At 39.4% G+C, this 20,864-nt stretch overlaps 2 long non-coding RNA genes across 4 annotated transcripts; both read right to left on the bottom strand.

Moving 5' to 3' along the window:
* Positions 1–1,627: 1,627 nt before the first annotated feature.
* On the bottom strand, positions 1,628–7,845 carry LOC147872040 (uncharacterized). Of its 2 annotated transcripts, none has more exons than XR_015538000.1 (2): positions 6,038–7,845; positions 1,628–5,739 (listed from the first exon to the last, which is right to left on the bottom strand). It is a non-coding gene; the product is annotated as an uncharacterized LOC147872040 (long non-coding RNA). The 2 variants fall into 2 exon arrangements; XR_015537999.1 differs by having other exon boundaries at positions 6,734–7,845.
* Positions 7,846–8,515: 670 nt separating this feature from the next.
* Positions 8,516–19,574, bottom strand: LOC147872039 (uncharacterized). Of its 2 annotated transcripts, XR_015538001.1 has the most exons (4): positions 19,092–19,574; positions 17,592–17,805; positions 17,071–17,211; positions 8,516–10,164 (listed from the first exon to the last, which is right to left on the bottom strand). It is a non-coding gene; the product is annotated as an uncharacterized LOC147872039 (long non-coding RNA). The 2 variants fall into 2 exon arrangements; XR_015538002.1 differs by lacking the exon at positions 17,592–17,805 and having other exon boundaries at positions 19,092–19,570.
* Positions 19,575–20,864: the final 1,290 nt, after the last annotated feature.

The raw sequence follows: 20,864 nt of genomic DNA, 5'->3' as shown, positions 1-20,864 counted from the left end.
GCAAACTTAAGTGGTTATGTATGTACGAGATTACGCAGAGCTTTATTTAAGCTATTCAACTTGTTAGTTGCATTAAATATTAGTTTACATTATTCTCACGGAAGGTATTAATTGCACATTAACATGTTTCTTGTTGTATCTGACAACTACTGGATTTCAATATAATTTGTTTCTCAGATTGGGCTTTTTTCTAATATTCTCACTCAATATAGTACCTAATTTGCACGAAGCTATCAGAGACGGCAACAAGTATATGAAATCCCACAGCTCCCACAAGCTCTGAGTGACATTCAGTCGCATTTCTGCCGCGAAGCACTGCTATTTCCAAGTAGGAACGCTGTTCCAGACGGCTGACGGTCATTCCGTAATGTGCCTTTTTTATTGCCTACTTTACCTACACCCATTCACAACTACTTGATCTGACTACGCCAATCGGAGGAGAATATCGTGCCCTTTCAAATGAATATTATGAACTTTCTTCAATATAATGTGTTTGCCCCCCAAAAAATAGTTGCCATAACACTCGTAAAACAATTGAAGTCCACGCAAGCTACACGACAGGATTCAAGTAAATCGACGCCGAAAAGTCACAAGGCCAAAAAAATAGGGAATACAGCAGCTCAATACAAAAACGCAAACCAACGCCGAGCGTAGCAGCGAAAACTGTCACGGGGCCAAACGACGAGATGTGGATAATGTCTAATATACCTAACCTAACGTAACTCAACTCAATCCAGCCTAACCCAACCTAGCCCAAACTAACCTAACTCAATCTAGCCTAACCAAACCCAGCCCAGTCTAACCTAACCTAACTCAACTCAATCCAGCTTATCCCAACCCAGCCTAATCTAACCTAACTCAATCCAGTTTAACCCAACCCAGCCTAGTCTAACTTAACCTAACTCAACTCAATCTCTGCCTAACCTAACCCAGCCCAGTCTAACCTAACCTAACTCAACTCAATCCAGCCTAACCCAACCCAGCCCAGTCTAACATAACCTAACTCAACTCAATCCAGCCTAACCCAACCCAGCCCAGTCTAACATAACCTAACTCAACTCAATCCAGCCTAACCCAACCCAGTCCAGTCTAACCTAACCTAACTCAACTCAATCCAGCCTAACCCAACCCAGCCCAGTCTAACCTAACCTAACTCAACTCAATCCAGCCTAACCCAACCCAGCCCAGTCTAACATAACCTAACTCAACTCAATCCAGCCTAACCCAACTCAGCCCAGTCTAACCTAACCTAACTCAACTCAATCCAGCCTAACCCAACCCAGCCCAGTCTAACCTAACCTAACTCAACTCAATCCAGCCTAACCCAACCCAGCCCAGTCTAACAATACCTAACTCAACTCAATCCAGTCTAACCCAACTCAGCCCAGTCTAACCTAACCTAACTCAACTCAATACAGCCCAATCTAACCCAACTCAATCCAGCCAAAAAGACATCGGAACGCTTACAGATTACTGCTGATATCTTGACATCTCCAGCTTCTGTAGGAACTGAACAAAATAATAAAGAAGTATAAAAAATCTCGAGGTGTGGCTGTGTCGGGGACACGGCCGTGGGTTTTAGGTGAATAATTTCTTTGGGATATGGGAATGAAATGAAAGTAACGAATTGGATACATGGCTTTTATTTAGCATAACAAATATACAGAGTCCTAGCTGGTAATCGATGATAATTTTGTTTAGCATTGGCCGATGGTTAGAGAAGTTAGACACGAAAGGCATAACTGAGATGTTAATGTTTCTTATAAACGTCAAGTCTATAGTAGTGTTGCCCAATATTGTAGGCGTCGTTGGCACATACTGCAGACGGAACTCGCGTTGCATGAATTCAACCAGAGTCTGGTTGCGTCGTACGTCGATGTTGAAGTCCCCCGTTAAAACGATCGGAGTTTGATTTGTTAACGTACTCAACAACGTAAGCCGCGCAACTGTACTCCTCCAGTATGAACTGCAGATCGCTGTTCGAATTGAGCGTCCTCGCAATCCACGGATTGAACGTGTTCGTGTAGATCTCCGAGAAGTTGCGCTTAAACACCAGTGTGGGGCGACGCAAAGTCGCTCTGATAGTATCGAAGTAAGATGTCATCCTTGCGTTTCTGCAAGTCAATTTTCGTAAACACCCTTTGATGGAGTGCACCAAGTCCATCAGCGAAGAACACTTCACTCCCGGGCGTCCTCTCGTGATAGTCCTGCCTCTTGCTGAAGAAGATTCAACTAGCGAAGAAGTTGGGTATTTGATAGAAACACTTCAAAAGTCAATCCGCTGGCCAATACTCGTGTTGAACACTGCTTATGAGATCGAAAGAAACATGAGAACTGAAATAAACCCTCATGGAAGTTATATTATTTTGGCATCAGGAGCTTGCCAGGAGTTTAATAAATTTACTGTACATATTTCTAAGCAGTTGGCAGGCTTGACTGAAAGGGACTCATGGAATCCGAGAGCGAGATTTGTTGTTCCTGTAATGAACGCCTGCCCACATTATAACGCTACAATTCTTTCACGAGTTATACTCACCAAACTCTGGCTCCACAAAGTTATAAATAGCGTTGTTCTCTTTTCGGAGTCAAAAGACCAAGCAACGAAGGTTATCCAAGAACACGAGACTAATTCGGCTCAAGATACACAATGCAGTTTACACACGTGGCTGCCTTACGAGAATTCAGAGAGATGCAACCCAATAGAAGGCACTGTGCCTCTAAAGATACTCTCGGCACGAAATTTGAACGATGTCAGAAACGGCGGGATATTCCGAGGAAATTTCGGAAAGAATTTAAACCGATGTCCCATCAAAGTGCTACTCAGAGAGGGGTACCCTTACGTGGTATCGCAACTTATTTGGAATAAGACTTCTGGGACGTAATCTGGTGAAGTGTCTGGTTGGGAAATAGAATTGGTGAAAGTAATCGCTGAGACATTGAACATGACTATTGTACCTCTGCCTGCACACTATCCAAATAGTGTATAGAAATGGACGTTTTAAAGGCAGGACTTGATGACGGAAATGCACATGTAGCAATTGGAGGGGTCAATACACTAGAAACACTTCCGTACAATCTGGAAGCCACGCAGAGCTACTACAAAATAAAAACAGCTTGATGTACACCGTGTGCTATTAAACGTCCAAGATGGAGTCGTATCTTCGGGATATTTTCTGCAGACCTTTGGGTTTCTTTCATTCTCTCAGTTGTCCTGGATGTAATTTTAATGGTCTGCATTTCCAAACATGAACGAAGATTCTACTTGTCTGAATTCGAAGCTTACAGGAATGTTAATAGCATTACAGACAATATTATAGCAGTGTTGCTGGGGGTGTCAGCAACTACACAACCTCGTACGAGTCCACTTCGAGTGTTCTTCTTTTCGTGGGTTTGTTACAGCGTCGCATTCAACACCGTGTTCCAGGCCTATCTCACTTAATTCCTTATCGATACAGGATATGAAGAGCCGATTAAAACAATAGATGAAATGTTAAACTCTGGAAGGAAATTTGATTTCAGCAAAGAGAACCAGATATTCCTGAACGACTCTACCGATTCTGTGAGCAAGAAAAATTTGAAAGGCATGGTAATCTGTCCTGACTCCGAAGCGTGTCTCAACTGGGCAAGAACACACCAAAATATTTCGACAGTATGTGCGGATGTATACACAATGTACGCGAAATCAATTGGATTGTCAACAGATGAAAACAACAGGCCTTTGCTTTGTGACCTGGATGATGGTGACGTCGTGAATTTGGAAATAGTAATGGCAGTCCTGAAGGGAAACCCGCTGCTAGAACATATTAATGACGTCATAGACAGAATTGTGGAGGCAGGCATTTTTATGCAATGGACAAACAGATTTATTGACGAGGCAAAAATTTCGACTAAGGCAACTCTGTCTTACCCGTTAGGCGACGAGTATCTTAATATCAGCATCAAACACATGCAATCAGCCATTTATCTATTAATGTTTGGCTGTGCACTTGCATTTCTTTCTTTCTTTATAGAAATCGCATGGCACAAACTGATCTCAAAAAGACGTCTGTCCCATGTGAAGACAAAAAACACATCGCGTGAACAAGTAGAACTATTTGTAAATTATGTACTTCATCATATCAAATGTGACACACGAAACACAGAATGAGTGTATACTGTGTACACTAAATTGGCACTAAAGGTTTATGATATGATTAACGACGGGAGAAGTTTGTACCATAGTCGTTCTTAAACGTGAAAAATCACATGAAGAAAGATTAAGTCTAAAACTAGTGAAAAAGAATTCCCTGCTTTTTATGGAACGCGACATTTCGTTACCGTGTTCGCTACAGCCTGCCGTCATCCATGTCTCGAGCCACATGGATTTAGTCAACTTCCTCACACAGTAGGGAAGGTCGTATATTACCGGACAGTGATTACTTTTTCGAAACGTCAAAGACTGAAATTTTCTATCAAAACTGAGGAAAACTTTATAAGCACTTTAGTGACCGATACTAGAAGCCAATTTTTGTCATCATCATCATCATCATGTAGCTTTCGTGGAGTTTGTGGCCATTTGTGGCCTGTTCCGGCTTCACTTTTCCAAAAACCTCTTCTTCTTCCCTTTGGTACATAATTTCTTATAATTTTGATTAGCCTGCTTCTTGCCATTCTGTCTACATGTTCAAACCATTTTGTTTTATAATTTTCTATTCCTTCTAACACTGGAACTATTTTCAACTCCTCTACAATTTCTGTATTAGTTTTGTAATCCTGCTGTCTTCCTCGTGTATTTCATTTCTGCTGCTCTGATCGTCCAATTTTCACTACCGTATAAAAGAGTAGGGAGAGTTAGTGCATTGTATAATTTTAATCTGGCTTTCTTTGAAGTTTTCTATGGTTTAAACACATTGTTTATTATGCCTGTTCTTTTCAATTAATTGTTTAATTTGTGACTGATATCTTTTTCTCCCTCATATGAAATCAAATTTCCTAAATAGTTGAAAGTGTTCACTTGTTCTGTTGCTTGGTTGTTGATTACTATTTTACTTCTTAATGGAATCGGTCCTTTAAATTTCATTGATTTTGTTTTCTTTACTGAGATTGTTAATCCATATTCTCTTATAACTTTATTTAATCGAAATGTAGCTTTCTGTGAATTATCCTCTGTATCTGACATTATCGCCTCGTCGTCTGAAAATAATAAATTATGAAGTTCTATGTTTCTAGATAGTGGAATACCTGATATTTCTTCGTTTTGCCACTTTGTTATTATTTCATTCATGTAAATGTTGAAGAGAGTTGGGGAAAGGGGACATCCTTGCGGCACTCCTCTGTTAATCTCTGCTGGACTCGATAATCCGATCAATATCATATACGACGTTTAAGCCGAAGAGCTGTCGTTTCCGCAGATATACTACGGAGTACACCGCCCGTTCGAACTCAACGTACATGACGTCCACCAGCGAGATTGACTTGCAGAAACGCAAGGGCTGCTCTGCAAATTACGGCGAAAAACAGCGGAACAAACATGGCGCGGTGCGTTCTTCGAAGTTCCGAAAAGTGGAATAGTTTTTGCCTAAAAAATACAAGAATTTCAAACTAATATAAAAATTGTCGTTTTCACAGTCAGTTACAAACGGAATAGTTCAAAATCACAACTTTCCAATGTGCCTCGAAAAGTGTTGTGAAATTTTTGTATTCTCACAGGCTTCCTTGATTGCTTGGTAGTTGAACCGTCACACTTCCATAAATTCTTTCCTGTAACACAAAATATCAGAATTCCATCAGGTTTTTTGGAGTACCATATAACAGTGTTTAGTTAGATTTGGTCTTACACCTTCATAGACGTATGACAGCATTTGTAGAAAACCGATAGTTCTAATAACTTAGTTCTTCAATAAAAGTGTTCTACAAGTTACACCAGCTATTCATTTGAACCTATTTCAAAAAGTATCTTGCATTCGTAACTTCGTTTTCAAGCATTAAAGTGCACTACAAACATATGTAGTCGGTGTCCAAGGACCATTTACTCACAGTGTGGCTAAATTGTACCTACCGTCTGGCACAGAGAACGGAGAACTGAAAAAGCGATGGCAAGTGTTTGTGTCCCTTCTTCATTTGACTGTATTTGACTGCAAGTAACACGTACAAATTACTTTCTGATATTTACCACTTCCATTAATGTTACTGATATAATCGGTAATTACACTCATTTGAAAAATGAGAAAGAGTTTCTTGTTATATGGACAATATAGAACATTTTCTTCGGAATGCATGACTAATGACGGCTATCGAGTGACTATTGAGTGACCAAGTACTGAGTTCATGGGTCACGGTATCAATACGGACTAAACGACGCATTATTATGGTAGTACGCCACTGAATGATGATGATATTGACAGTTATTTTTCCCATTACTTGCTTGGGCCCTTTAATCGCTTTTCCACCCTCCTTTTTCTTTATTTCGCCTTTCGTTCCTGACCTCTCTCTCTCTTTCTTTTCTTGATAATTTTGTTTTGAGAAGTCAAAATACGTGCAACATTTTGTGATATTCTTTATTTTTTCGTTGGCTAGTTTGCCCTTCGCTCTACCTCAAAGCTAGAGGGCATGCCCTTTTCGGCTGTCCCCAGCTACCCGACGTATCTGGAGGCCTTCTCTTTCATCAGCAACCTGAAGACTTGTCATGCCCTGATAACAAGGGACAAACTTACTCCAACTCATGGGTCAAAATATATTAAAACTTCATACTTACGCAAGATGTTGTACTTGATAACAGAAAGTTGGACCAAGGTTTTCTTCAGTCGTCTGCTTGTTTGTGCCGAGGATTACGTTTCTAGATCAGGCACGCCAGTCTAGAATAGGTGTCAGACGTTTCGGAGGTAATCACCATTCCCTGATCTTGGAGACAGTGGCGACATCTGTAGTGATCGACTTGCGATCCGGGTTGAAGCAGCCGATCGCCCAAGATTTACCACTTCAGTACCAGTTTCGTGTTCGTGCATTGTTTCAGAAAAATGTTTTCACGATTGTTATTTGTTATGATATTGATGTATTGACGTTTGTAACTGAATTATGGGAGTGGCTGATTATTTTTTACACATTTGGAAGCTAGCAAAATGACAGTTTAGCCCAATGTAGGAACGAAATTACATATTTGACGTAAGATGTATTGGTAGTATAATTACTGTTGTTGAAACGACCTGAACTAGCAGAGGCTAGAAATGAAGACCGAAATGTAAATTTTCAATTGCTTTGGGTTTTCGCGTTTTGTAGACTCGCAGGTAGACATCAACGCTTTGGAAAACCGTACTTTTTCCATTTTAATTACTCCATCTTCAGCCTTGACGATTGATGCAATATTTTTTCTGAAATGTTGGCACCTTCGTTAGAATCTACCCGGAGCCATTGACCGGAAAATCAACGTCATTATCCTCACAGCCGTGAAAAACTCGTATATGTGCCACTTGTTCGTTTGTTTCTTGGTATTAATAATTACAGAATTAGAATGTTATTGAAGTTACTATTAGAAGGTAGAAATGGGAAAGAAGATTAAGAATTATTTGGAAAACGTACCAAGTCAGTAGAATATCTACTGCATAGACTTTGGAAGTACTAAAAACCGTAACGATCAGGATATGCAAGATTTTTAATAGTTCTTACATATTTTACTAGACACTGAAAGCGAAGTATTAGCGTAGGCCACTTCTTTTATACACATCACGAATGAATAGTTGAGATTGAACTAGACAGTTTTACACTTAATCTTTCTTCATGTGATTTTTCACGTTTAAGAACGACTATGGTACAAACTTCTCCCGTCGTTACTCATATCATAAACCTTTAGTGCCAATTTAGTGTACACAGTATACACTCATTCTGTGTTTCGTGTGTCACATTTGATATGATGAAGTACATAATTTACAAATAGTTCCACTTGTTCACGCGATGTGTTTTTTGTCTTCACATGGGACAGACGTCTTTTTGAGATCAGTTTGTGCCATGCGATTTCTATAAAGAAAGAAAGAAATGCAAGTGCACAGCCAAACATTAATAGATAAATGGCTGATTGCATGTGTTTGATGCTGATATTAAGATACTCGTCGCCTAACGGGTAAGACAGAGTTGCCTTAGTCGAAATTTTTGCCTCGTCAATAAATCTGTTTGTCCATTGCATAAAAATGCCTGCCTCCACAATTCTGTCTATGACGTCATTAATATGTTCTAGCAGCGGGTTTCCCTTCAGGACTGCCATTACTATTTCCAAATTCACGACGTCACCATCGTCCAGGTCACAAAGCAAAGGCCTGTTGTTTTCATCTGTTGACAATCCAATTGATTTCGTGTACATTGTGTATACATCCGCACATACTGTCGAAATATTTTGGTGTGTTCTTGCCCAGTTGAGACACGCTTCGGAGTCAGGACAGATTACCATGCCTTTCAAAATTTTCTTGCTCACAGAATCGGTAGAGTCGTTCAGGAATATCTGGTTCTCTTTGCTGAAATCAAATTTCCTTCCAGAGTTTAACATTTCATCTATTGTTTTAATCGGCTCTTCATATCCTGTATCGATAAGGAATTAAGTGAGATAGGCCTGGAACACGGTGTTGAATGCGACGCTGTAACAAACCCACGAAAAGAAGAACACTCGAAGTGGACTCGTACGAGGTTGTGTAGTTGCTGACACCCCCAGCAACACTGCTATAATATTGTCTGTAATGCTATTAACATTCCTGTAAGCTTCGAATTCAGACAAGTAGAATCTTCGTTCATGTTTGGAAATGCAGACCATTAAAATTACATCCAGGACAACTGAGAGAATGAAAGAAACCCAAAGGTCTGCAGAAAATATCCCGAAGATACGACTCCATCTTGGACGTTTAATAGCACACGGTGTACATCAAGCTGTTTTTATTTTGTAGTAGCTCTGCGTGGCTTCCAGATTGTACGGAAGTGTTTCTAGTGTATTGACCCCTCCAATTGCTACATGTGCATTTCCGTCATCAAGTCCTGCCTTTAAAACGTCCACTTCTATACACTATTTGGATAGTGTGCAGGCAGAGGTACAATAGTCATGTTCAATGTCTCAGCGATTACTTTCACCAATTCTATTTCCCAACCAGACACTTCACCAGAATACGTCCCAGAAGTCTTATTCCAAATGAGTTGCGATACCACGTAAGGGTACCCCTCTCTGAGTAGCACTTTGATGGGACATCGGTTTAAATTCTTTCCGAAATTTCCTCGGAATATCCCGCCGTTTCTGACATCGTTCAAATTTCGTGCCGAGAGTATCTTTAGAGGCACAGTGCCTTCTATTGGGTTGCATCTCTCTGAATTCTCGTAAGGCAGCCACGTGTGTAAACTGCATTGTGTATCTTGAGCCGAATTAGTCTCGTGTTCTTGGATAACCTTCGTTGCTTGGTCTTTTGACTCCGAAAAGAGAACAACGCTATTTGTAACTTTGTGGAGCCAGAGTTAGTTGAGTATAGCTCGTGAAAGATATGTAGTGTTATAATGTGGGCAGGCGTTCATTACTGGAACAACAAATCTAGCTCTCGGATTCCATGAGTCCCTTTCAGTCAAGCCTGCCAACTGCTTAGAAATATGTTCAGTAAATTTATTAAACTCCTGGCAAGCTCCTGATGCCAAAATAATATAACTTCCATGAGGGTTTATTTAAGTTCTCATGTTTCTTTCGATCTCATAAGCAGTGTTCAACACGAGTATTGGCCAGCGGATTGACTTTTGAAGTGTTTCTATCAAATACCCAACTTCTTCGCTAGTTGAATCTTCTTCAGCAAGATGCAGGACTATCACGAGAGGACGCCCGGGAGTGAAGTGTTCTTCGCTGATGTACTTAGTGCACTCCATCAAAGGGTGTTCACGAAAATTGACTTGCAGAAACGAAAGGGCTGCTCTGCAAATTACGGCGAAAAACAGCGGAACAAACATGGCGCGGTGCGTTCTTCGAAGTTCCGAAAAGTGGAATAGTTTTTGCCTAAAAAATACAAGAATTTCAAACTAATATAAAAATTGTCGTTTTCACAGTCAGTTACAAACGGAATAGTTCAAAATCACAACGTTCCAATGTGCCTCGAAAAGTGTTGTGAAATGTTTGTATTCTCACAGGCTTCCTTGATTGCTTGGTAGTTGAACCGTCACACTTCCATAAATTCTTTCCTGTAACACAAAATATTAGTATTCCATCAGGTTTTTTGGACTACCAGATATCAGTGTTTAGTTAGATTTGGTCTTACACCTTCATAGACGTATGATAGCATTTGTAGAAAACCGATAGTTCTAATAACTTAGTTCTTCAATAAAAGTGTTCTACAAGTTACACCAGCTATTCATTTGAACCTATTTCAAAAAGTATCTTGCATTCGTAACTTCGTTTTCAAGCATTAAAGTGCACTACAAACATATGTAGTCGGTGTCCAAGGACCATTTACTCACAGTGTGTCTAAATTGTATCTACCGTCTGGAACAGAGAACGGAGAACTAAAAAAGCGATGGCAAGTGTTTGTGTCCCTTCTTCATTTGACTGTATTTGACTGCAAGTAACACGTACAAATTACTTTCTGATATTTACCACTTCCAATAATGTTACTGATATAATCGGTAATTACACTCATTTGAAAAATGAGAAAGAGTTTCTTGTTATATGGACAATATAGAACATTTTCTTCGGAATGCTTGACTAATCGGTTCCAGCCCTGGAATCGGTCGATCAAGTTCTTGCACATTTGTTTTGCCACTTTTATCAAATACTCATCATTTATTTCAACGCTTTTAGAAAAGCAAACTCTAATACGTCACGTTTAAAACCCCCATTAGGATGATATCCGATCTACCCCTGCTCACTTACACGCATAAAGGTCAAACCGACACACAGTGCAAGCGAGGACTGATTAAAAGTAACGGTAATTTTAATCGCGTCTAGATTTCAGCGCTGGATGTTAAATGTATGCAATATGGTCTTAATCCTGCGTTAAAATCACTACCAAAATACGTGCGTGCAATACATGTTCAATCTTGCATTAAACCAATAGAATGTCTGATGTCTAATGTTCTTTCTCAGACACACCTGGCAATATTGTTAGTTTGTAGAGTCTTGAAACAGGCCATGATTCTTCTGATTAATCGTCGTTAAAATGAAGAAGATAAAATCTAATGTGTCCCGATATCCACTGCCTTGACTGAGGTTTTGCGTGGTTTTTCTCTGTTTCACCCTTCCACTTAACGCCTTTTCTGTTGCTGCCAGAATGTTTAATTTCTTTTCGTGTCGGAATATAAAGCCTAATTTCGATATAACTACAAGTTGTCTTTAACGTTTTGCTTGATAAGAACGAAATATCTCGTTGTGTAATCGGGATTTATTCCGTACGTATTTTCATATGCAGCGTTAAGATGTGTTTCGAACTCAGCGACAATCATTTCGGATTTTATTTCATAAGTTCTTAGTTTCTTTCGACGAACACGCCACACTGCTACATTCGATATGTTGTAAATGTTTCTGGGTTTTCTTGACTAAAGTTTTTGTTTCATATCTGTGTTTCTGTACTAGCCAGTCAGCCAATGAGTCTGTCTGTCAGTCATACCGTACAGAATCTTTGTGTTTGGTGTTCGCACTCTGCTGTTCTTGTGTCAGACAAAATGGAATCAATGTCCCACCATCGCTTGTACAATGGCCGTGGATTCCGCTGACATCGAAAGATGACGCACCGCCACAATTTTGCTATTTAACGTGGGGTCTGGCTTCTTTTGGAGATTCTTGTGAGATTTAAGAGATTAGATCAAAGGGCGCGTGTCGTTTTTGGAACAAAGAATGAAGCACGGGATGTACAGACCTTTGTGTGACTGAGAGTGTACGCGATTTTGCAGACATGGCACCATCGCTTAAACGTACATGAGATTCCTGAAACAGGAGTTAATTTCGCTTTTGTTTTTCAAGTTTACTCAGCGTAGCTTTATGAGCCGGGATAACTCAGTCAGTACAGTGACCAGCTACGGGCTGGACGACCGGGGTTCGATCCCCGACGGGGGCAGAGGATTTTTCCTCTAGCCTCTGCGTCCATACCGGCTCTCCCAGCCTCCTCTACAATGGGTAACGGGGTCCTTTCACGGGGGTAAAGCCGGCCGGGGCGTGATGTTGACCACACACCCCCATCTAGTGCCGAGGTCAAGGAAGGGAGGAGCTACCCCCTCTCTCACCCCAAGCGCCTACATGGCGCATAGCGGGACAAATTTACTTTACTTTACTCAGCGTAGCTTTATGAGCCGGAATAACTCAGTCAGTATAGTGACTAGCTACGGGCTGGACGACCGGGGTTCGATCCCCGACGGGGGCAGAGGATTTTTCCTCTGGCCTCTGCGTCCAGACCGGTTCTGGGGCCCACCCAGCCTCCTCTACAATGGGTACCGGGGTCCTTTCCAGGGGGTAAAGCCGGCCGGGGCGTGATGCTGACCACTCACCCCATCTAGTGCCGAGGTCAAGGAAGGGAGGAGCTATACCTCCTCTCACCCCAAGCGCATGCATGGCGCATAGTGGGACAAACTTAACTTAACTTTACTTTACTTTACTCAGCGTAGCTTTACTACTTACACACCTCCATTTCCTTAGTTTTGGTTTCTCCCTGTAATTTACAGGAACCATATTATTAGCGTAAGTGTCCTCGTACCGTATTGATCGAAGTTTCTGTTATTTTATTGTAGCTGTAGGTAGTAACTAGTAGGAGCAGTGTAGAGTAATCTATGAAATACGTCAGATTCCTTTTGAACGCAGGTAAAGTGACGTTAACGCGATGTTTAGATGTTGCACTGTTTTCAGAAGCGTAGTGAAACATTAGTTTATATAATTGACACAGATTTATATCAAACGGGGGATTTTCAAAACTGTGTACCTGCAATGTTTGGTCAGTACATTTTCAACTCCAAAATTGGTCAGTTTAAGATAAGTAGAATTAGAGGCTGCATCTTAGGAGCTATTTTATTTCATAAATCTGTGCTAAGTGCGGATCTTATGTTGAATTACTACCAGGAGAATGGCTATACCTCACAGTTGTAGAAATAAAGCAATCACAGTGGCTTTAAAGATGCCTTCCTATAAGATCGACGTTTCGACAAAACATCACAGATATGTTGTGTGTGTACACACACGCATGTGATATTTTCTATTCTACAGCTCGAATTCATATGCATTGAACTTTATTAAATACAAAAATTTCTCAGATGAGACTGAACTAAATTAATTTAAAATTAAACGCTATGGTAACAGAATCCTTAGTTAAATGCGGCTAATACCAAACACCTGCCATTGGGAAGGGTCATGACCCAGTTCCATAAACCGCTCTTTATGAAGAATTACTGCTAAAATGCTCTGACCAGTCAACTTTAAATTGGTCCTGGTTCTGTTTGTATATTTGTCGACTTGCAGTACTGTAACGTAATATACCAGACCTGAAATTATTACTGGAAGGCAGGCATAATTGGTTTTTATATGTGACTGCACTAATTTGCATTAGGTCTTTTTCTGCACAAGAGTATATGTAGAGACATACATAAACGTCTATAAGCTGAGTGTAAAACGTGTTATATGTTACCAGATTTTTTTGCCTAAAAATCCTTATAATCAAGGTGATTGCAATGCCTGTATCACGGAACGTAGCAGATTACTCTGAGCGCCGTTCTACTAAGTTTGCTTTGCCTAAGAGCCGCTGTTAAAAGCTTTTCTCTTCTGCGAGTCAGGACTGTAGAGTAACAAAACAACCGAATTATTGGCAGTCGGTGTGTGTGTGTGTGTGTACGCGATGCTTCTAAATGGAAGCTGTTACGGGCTTTAAATCCCCCCCCCCCCCGGTCTCCCTCGCAAACTATGTTAAGCGCCTAGGTTCGAGGATTACTATAAAGACTGTTTCGCTTTTGCGTTTAATGGTCGGAATACTTCTTCGGTGTTATCAGCATGCGGCCTACTTGGATTCAAAACGTTAATATTTTATTATGTTTTCGTTCATTTGCATGTCTGTCTGCTGATCTAAGTTAATTTGGGAAGAAAGTTTTATGTATTTTATATTTACTGTAGCGTGTCTAATGTATTTTAAATAGATGATAAACATGTCTTGACTATTCATGACAGTGACGTGATTAGAAATTTTTTTCTATGTTGAAGATTCTACACACATGAAGATGACTCTGATGTGACGTCACGCTATGTAGTCTGGTAGAAATAGACCGACGTTTCAGAGATGCTTACTGCGTATGCGGAGTAAAATCCCGGAAGAAAATATAGTCTTGGTACTCGTGAGAACGTGGGATATCACTTCTGAACACGCGACGGTATTTTTGTAGCCACAAGAAGGCAGGCACTTTGCGACTTTTGTATCTTCGAGATAATCTCGAGGACAAATCTGCATGTTACACGAAACTGTTTTTGGATGAAAGAGTGGCATAAAGTCATAGTACAGATGTAAATATCACATATTTTCATTATCATAAATAAACCCAATGTAAAATTATATGAAAATAGTTACCAATGGCACTTCTGTCAGGGAAAATATATTAATATACTTATGATTAATATTTTATGTTATGTAAATTAATTTTATTTTTAAAACAACACAAACTTTCGAAAATAATAGGCATAAAGGGACATCTGTTCTGACAATGCTATTAAAGTTTGGATGTTCGCGGGAGATTTCTAAGTAAATGAATAAAGAAGACAAATTTATTTAAAATTATTTTTAGAATATGTTATTTAATTTACCTACAAAACTGTCTTAAACGCTATTTGGCGAGCTCGTGTCAGTTCTGTGCTGATGGATTTAGTTTACGAAGATGTTCGATACTCAGAGCTATTGTCAGCTTTCTAGAAGAATGCTGCTCTGTGGAATTCGTTCAGGTCGTTAAAAACAAATAAAAGTTAATATAAATTTACATTCTAGAAATTTATTTAATTACAGTAATATAGCATAAATAATGTCGTGCACTTTTTCTAATGAATTCATTGTCCTTTTAATTTGACATAAAGCATGAAAGCAGAAACAATTTAAAAGTTGGTATCTCCTAAAATGTTAATTTCCGGTGTTTGATTAGATCAACACAGGAAGCAGACACATGTTCAGTACCCACAATCCATCTTTTAATATTCCACAATGGAAATATTCCATTGGAATATGGATGTGTTATTTGGTGGAAACACACGCGAAAGCGAACACTCATGAATTTTATATAAAATAATTTCGTATTGTAAGTTGGGGGACGACCGGGGTTTGATTTCCGGCAGACTCTGGTACTCTGTCTCACGTTAAAGGTGCGCTGAGTTCCAGTCCACGAGAACCGCAACTCTCCGATCTCCTCTATGCATTGTACATATTTCACAAATCTACTCCTCCTTGATTTCATTATCGTAAGGGCTAAATCGTGCAGTGAATTTTATTTCAGTTAATATAACCCACGTGCAGTAAACACCTCCATTCACAAAAGAATAAATTATCCGGATTGTCATGAACCAAGGTGCGTTACCGATTTCAGAAGATCTCTAACCTTCCATTGTTTATGTGTTTGACAGTCAATACTATGTTTTATTTATTCCGTTTGCACATTTTTTTATACTAGGGCAGAACGCTCCTTTCGGAGCTCCTCGGAGGGGTTGGTCAAGTTTTTAAAAAGCAACGAACCCCTTCGGGAGGGTTGGTTGCGTTTTAAAATCTTGTGTAAGAAACTAAACTAAACCCCTCGAATGGAGGGTTAAAACACTTGACCAACCCCCTTTTTCGGGGGAGCTTGATCAAGTGTTTAAAAAGCAACCAACCCCCCCGAAGGGGTTGGTTGCTTTTTAAAATCTTGTGTAAGAAACTAAACTAAACCCCCCCGAATGGAGGGTTAAAATACTTGACCAACCCCCTTTTTCGGGGGAGCTTGATCAAGTGTTTAAAAAGCAACCAACTCCCCCGAAGGGGTTGGTTGCTTTTTAAAATCTTGTGTAAGAAACTAAACTAAACCCCCCCGAATGGAGGGTTAAAATACTTGACCAACCCCCTTTTTCGGGGGAGCTTGATCAAGTGTTTAAAAAGCAACCAACCCCCCCGAAGGGGTTGGTTGCTTTTTAAAATCTTGTGTAAGAAACTAAACTAAACCCCCCCGAATGGAGGGTTAAAATACTTGACCAACCCCATTTTTCGGGGGAGCTTGATCAAGTGTTTAAAAAGCAACCAACTCCCCCGAAGGGGTTGGTTGCTTTTTAAAATCTTGTGTAAGAAACTAAACTAAACCCCCCCGAATGGAGGGTTAAAATACTTGACCAACCCCATTTTTCGGGGGAGCTTGAATAAGTGTTTAAAAAGCAACCAACCCCCCCGAAGGGGTTGGTTGCTTTTTAAAATCTTGTGTAAGAAACTGAACTAAACCCCCCCGAATGGAGGGTTAAAATACTTGACCAACCCCCTTTTTCGGGGGAGCTTGATCAAGTGTTTAAAAAGCAACCAACTCCCTTTCGGGGGGGGGGGGTTGGTTGCGTTTTAAAATCTTGAGTAAGACACTAAACTCGGCATTGTTGTGTTGTACTCGGCATTGTTGTGTTGTACTCGACATTGTTGTGTTGTACTCGGCATTGCTGATGACGTAATTTATTGACAACGAGGAATCACAAATTTTTATAATAGATAGATCAATATATTTTGATCTCTCAGTGCTTTATCGCATATAAAATTGTTGCATATACTGAATAAATAATACGTAATTATGATTGCGTTCACAAGAGTCAGCCATTTTACCCTATCATTACCTATTTCAATTCAGCCTGTTCCTATGAGACTTAATTAATATTATTAATAACAGGCTATCTGTTGAATAATTGAGAAGGTTTTCAGTATGCCAGTCCTGTTATTTTAGGAATACGTTTTAATAAAGCATTATTTGCGTGTGTTTAACAGAAAAGGACCAGAGAATCGAAAATAATCTTTGCGCAAACTACCTCTTTTCAAGTCATAAACTTTTTAATAGATTTTTATGTAGCTTCGAGCAACAGCGAACCAGAGGAAGATGCGTTAGTGGATCACACTTGAAAATTGATATAACCATCATACTCACCGCTGTGGAAACCTCAAATCATATATGATACTTCAGTAAGCAGAATCAGATCTTTGAATTTAATAGTTCATGTTTGCCTCACGGATGTACTATGGCGTCCATTTTTTACTCATAATTCTGAGAGGATTTTCAGCAGGAATTCTGAAATAAATAAGGTAATATGAATATATGTTTTAAAAACTTTTGTTTTTACCTGGCTAAGTGGTGAGAAAGAGATTAAAAACAGGTGCTAATTATGCGTATGGTGAAGATACATTCTCTAGTATTTTATTCTAATGATTTTTGTTAAAACTGAGTGAGTAGGACTCGTACGTTACATTACGTGACTCATTTTTAAATGAATCAGAAGGAAGCAGCAAGAGTTATGTTATTCATAATTACATTTTCGTGTAAATCATTTACATTTTTTTTAGCATGCGAATATAAGCTATTGTAATTTGTAATTCGTATCTTGCGGTGTCTTGCGAAGTTATTTAATGCAATTCAAGCTCGCCCTGAACATTTAAATGGAGGTGAATTACTTAAATAACACGAGAGTGTATTTCCTTTTCTTATCTTGCTTTGTCGTTCCTTGCTTATTCTGCATTAGAAGGTATTCTTTTTTTCATTAAATGATAAGCAAAAGTAGACGGAGCGTTGATTTTAAAAGCCACCGTCTTCTGTTATTTCCGTTTCTCCCGGTTAAGTGATCTTCCGCTTCGTTCTCCGATTTTCACCTTCTACTGTATCATTAGCCTGAAATTAGTGCAATACTTTACTTGATAAAAGCAAAAATATTTTCTGTTTTTCAGGAAATGAAAGTGGAAAACAGAATGAATGACTGTTCCGTAAAATTCTCATCATGTTACTCTGTGACGTCATTGCTACGTGGTTATTAGATACGGATCGGACATCGACACACAGAAATTACTACAGAGGGTTGAAGTTCCCGGTCCATGTCTGCTTCATCCGAAAGAGTTTTTAGGAAAACGTTTTACAAATTTAAATAATTTTGTAACAGAATGACTTACGATACCGTTCTTCTGGGCTTTGGCGCCATGTAGACTTATAGGAGAAAATAATGTCTGGATCTTCAGGACTGAAATTGATAGTTCCTCAGTTCATCAAGAATATCCTGTATCTTATGATACCTGTAGGTACATTATTGTGATCACAAGAGCCCGCCACAGATCCCTGTACTAAGCCAAGAGAATTTCTGACTCTGCCGGGAATCGAACCTGGCTGTCAATTTAATTATTTCACACTGTTTCAAATTGGAGTACTCGTTTCTGCTGTTGTTTAAAATAATCAGACAGTGCATTTAATTAATTTGGTAAGCAGTTGTTACATAAACTATTTAGTTGTGCGGATGAACGCGGGGATTGTTGGAGCAGCAGTGCCATCTGGGGAATAGGAGACGTTCCATTAACTTCGTGATACGTTTTAATAAGCGTTCACCCATCTCTTTCTCTCTCTGGTTGCAACATTGGTTGCTTATAAAACACCCCTTTTTATATTACGTGTGTAGACTGTGAGAGATTTTCCCCGTGTTTCTGATAAAAATGGAACATTGATACAAGACCCCGTACTTCAGCTACTGTAAGTTATCGTTTTGAGGTCGGGCATCTGTACCTAAGAATGTACCTAATTCTCATTATAATGGGAAGAGACGATCATTTACGAGCGTATCTGAATCTTTAGGTTCTTTCTTGCTTATAAACCAGTTTAAGAAATGGATACATTGAAGAGAACTTGAGATTAGAAAATACTTAAATTCCTCGAAACTTTATCTACATCATGCAATTACTGCATAAATTCATATTCTGCATGATTTCACTTTTAGTGAGTTATTTTATTTGTAGGAAAACGGAAAATTGCACTTGAAATAAACTATAAGTACGTAGATGCAGTGTATCCGTCTTCAGGACTAAAAGTCGAGACAATATTTTCCTCCGGAACGTTGGTATCTACCGACAAGTACACACGGTATTAAAACCACGAATATCATAGATTCTATTGTTTAAAAGACAGGAAATACATACCAGTGCTTCGAAACGCTGATAACACGAGTTGGAGACACTTCGTCTGGACCCCAGCTTTGGCTTGTCCGACGACACTAGACGTACCATTAGCTGCAATAATACTAGCTGTTTATTAGTCGTTCGCTCAGAGATAAGCTGTGAAATGCGCGTGAGGGAGGGTAATGACGCTGTCTGCTAGCGGTAGTGGGGCAACTGTCGATGTTACGGAGCGAAATGACGGTTGAGGATACCCTCGAAGGGGACGTTTTTTTGACGTAAATACGTCTATATTTTAGGGTCAGTGTCATTCGGCAAAAAGTGTAACGAAAAAGTGTAAGTGCGTTGTTATGTTACCTTGGAAACGTCAATTGTTTACTTGGCATTATTGTTGCCTAAGACACATTACTTGGCATTGTGTTATATTACTTTCGTTATTCTGGAAAGAGCTCAGCTGTGAATCGTTTGTAGAAGAATTGCGTCGTGGAGTAGATGATTTTGTGTTGGTAAAAACTTATCTTATATAAGAATTATTAAGTAATCTGTTGTTTCGTTAGTTTGTTACGTCATACTATGTACAAGATGGATAAGATTGATGCTAAAAGACTCCATAATGCAGAATATATGAGACAGTACAGAAAACGTAAAATAATAGAAGTATCAGATAATGAACCCAAAGTTCACCAAAAAATACCAAAAACTGTTGCTGAACGTATAAGGGAATGTAGAAATCGCAAGAAGCAATTAGTGCAAGTTAATACTTCCACATCATTTGCAAGTGCAAGCGTTCCTACAAGAATCGCGCAACCAAGGTATGAAAATGCAACAGAATATTTTCATAAGCATTTTAATGAAAAAAGATTTGGATACGCTTGCAAAGTATGTGATCGGTTATGGTTTGAAAAAGATTTGAAACAAGTTACTGATAGTCATTTATATTTATTGGCTACGGAGTTTGTAAATGAAAATTTATCCCAATTTCGATGGTTGCCATCATGAATGGTGTTACCTTGTGATGTTCCAGTAGATGATAATAACATGGCATTGGACGATGATTACAGTTTCAACGTCCATATAAAGAGAAACTTGATTTACAAATCTACGTATCTGGAAGGAACGTTGAAGAAACATACAGTAAAACGTTGGCTTACTTATTTGATTAATACTCCATTGCACAAACATTACAAGATTACAATTAACGATGCATTTTTCCAAAAACAAGAAACTACTGGAGAAGAAAGTAAATGGATAGAAGACATAGAATTGTCAAATGACGTAGAATTGCTGCTAGCTCAACAGCAAACTCTCCTGTGGAATGAGGATAAATACTTGGAAATTGCTCCCTTATCCATCATATACGATGAACACGCGGAAGAGTTGTCATTTCCAGGCGTCTATTTAGGAAGATCGAGGCAATTTAAAGAACATCACAAGGTAACATCATTCATGACGGCAACCAGCGAAATTCGCCGTAGCGACAGAAGAGGTGTTACACCTCAACATATATTATACATGGCAATGAAAATAATGCGGTTGCGAGTTAGCGAAGGCTTCAAATGTATAGGCGAAACAGATAACATTACAAGAAAGATGATTGAAGACAAGGAATGTTTAGAAACTTGCGTAGAAGAAAACCTATCGTTTCTAAAGTCCATACCTAATTCTGTACACTACTGGGCTCAGAGGAAGCGAGAAGTATTTGCCATGATAAGGCAATTGGGAAAACCTACCATGTGAACCGTTTTTAGGTTCAGGGCCTCAATGACCTCTGGCGGCCGGCACTTGAACTGTGTTTGG

The sequence above is a fragment of the Zootermopsis nevadensis genome, unplaced genomic scaffold, assembly GCF_977971745.1.
Source record: "Zootermopsis nevadensis isolate Lab colony 2312 unplaced genomic scaffold, Znev_1.0 Znev_ptg000031l, whole genome shotgun sequence".
Classification (NCBI taxonomy): domain Eukaryota; kingdom Metazoa; phylum Arthropoda; class Insecta; order Blattodea; family Termopsidae; genus Zootermopsis; species Zootermopsis nevadensis.
The sequence above is the reverse complement of the archived record's forward strand: the minus strand, read 5'-3'. Positions and strand labels throughout refer to the sequence as shown.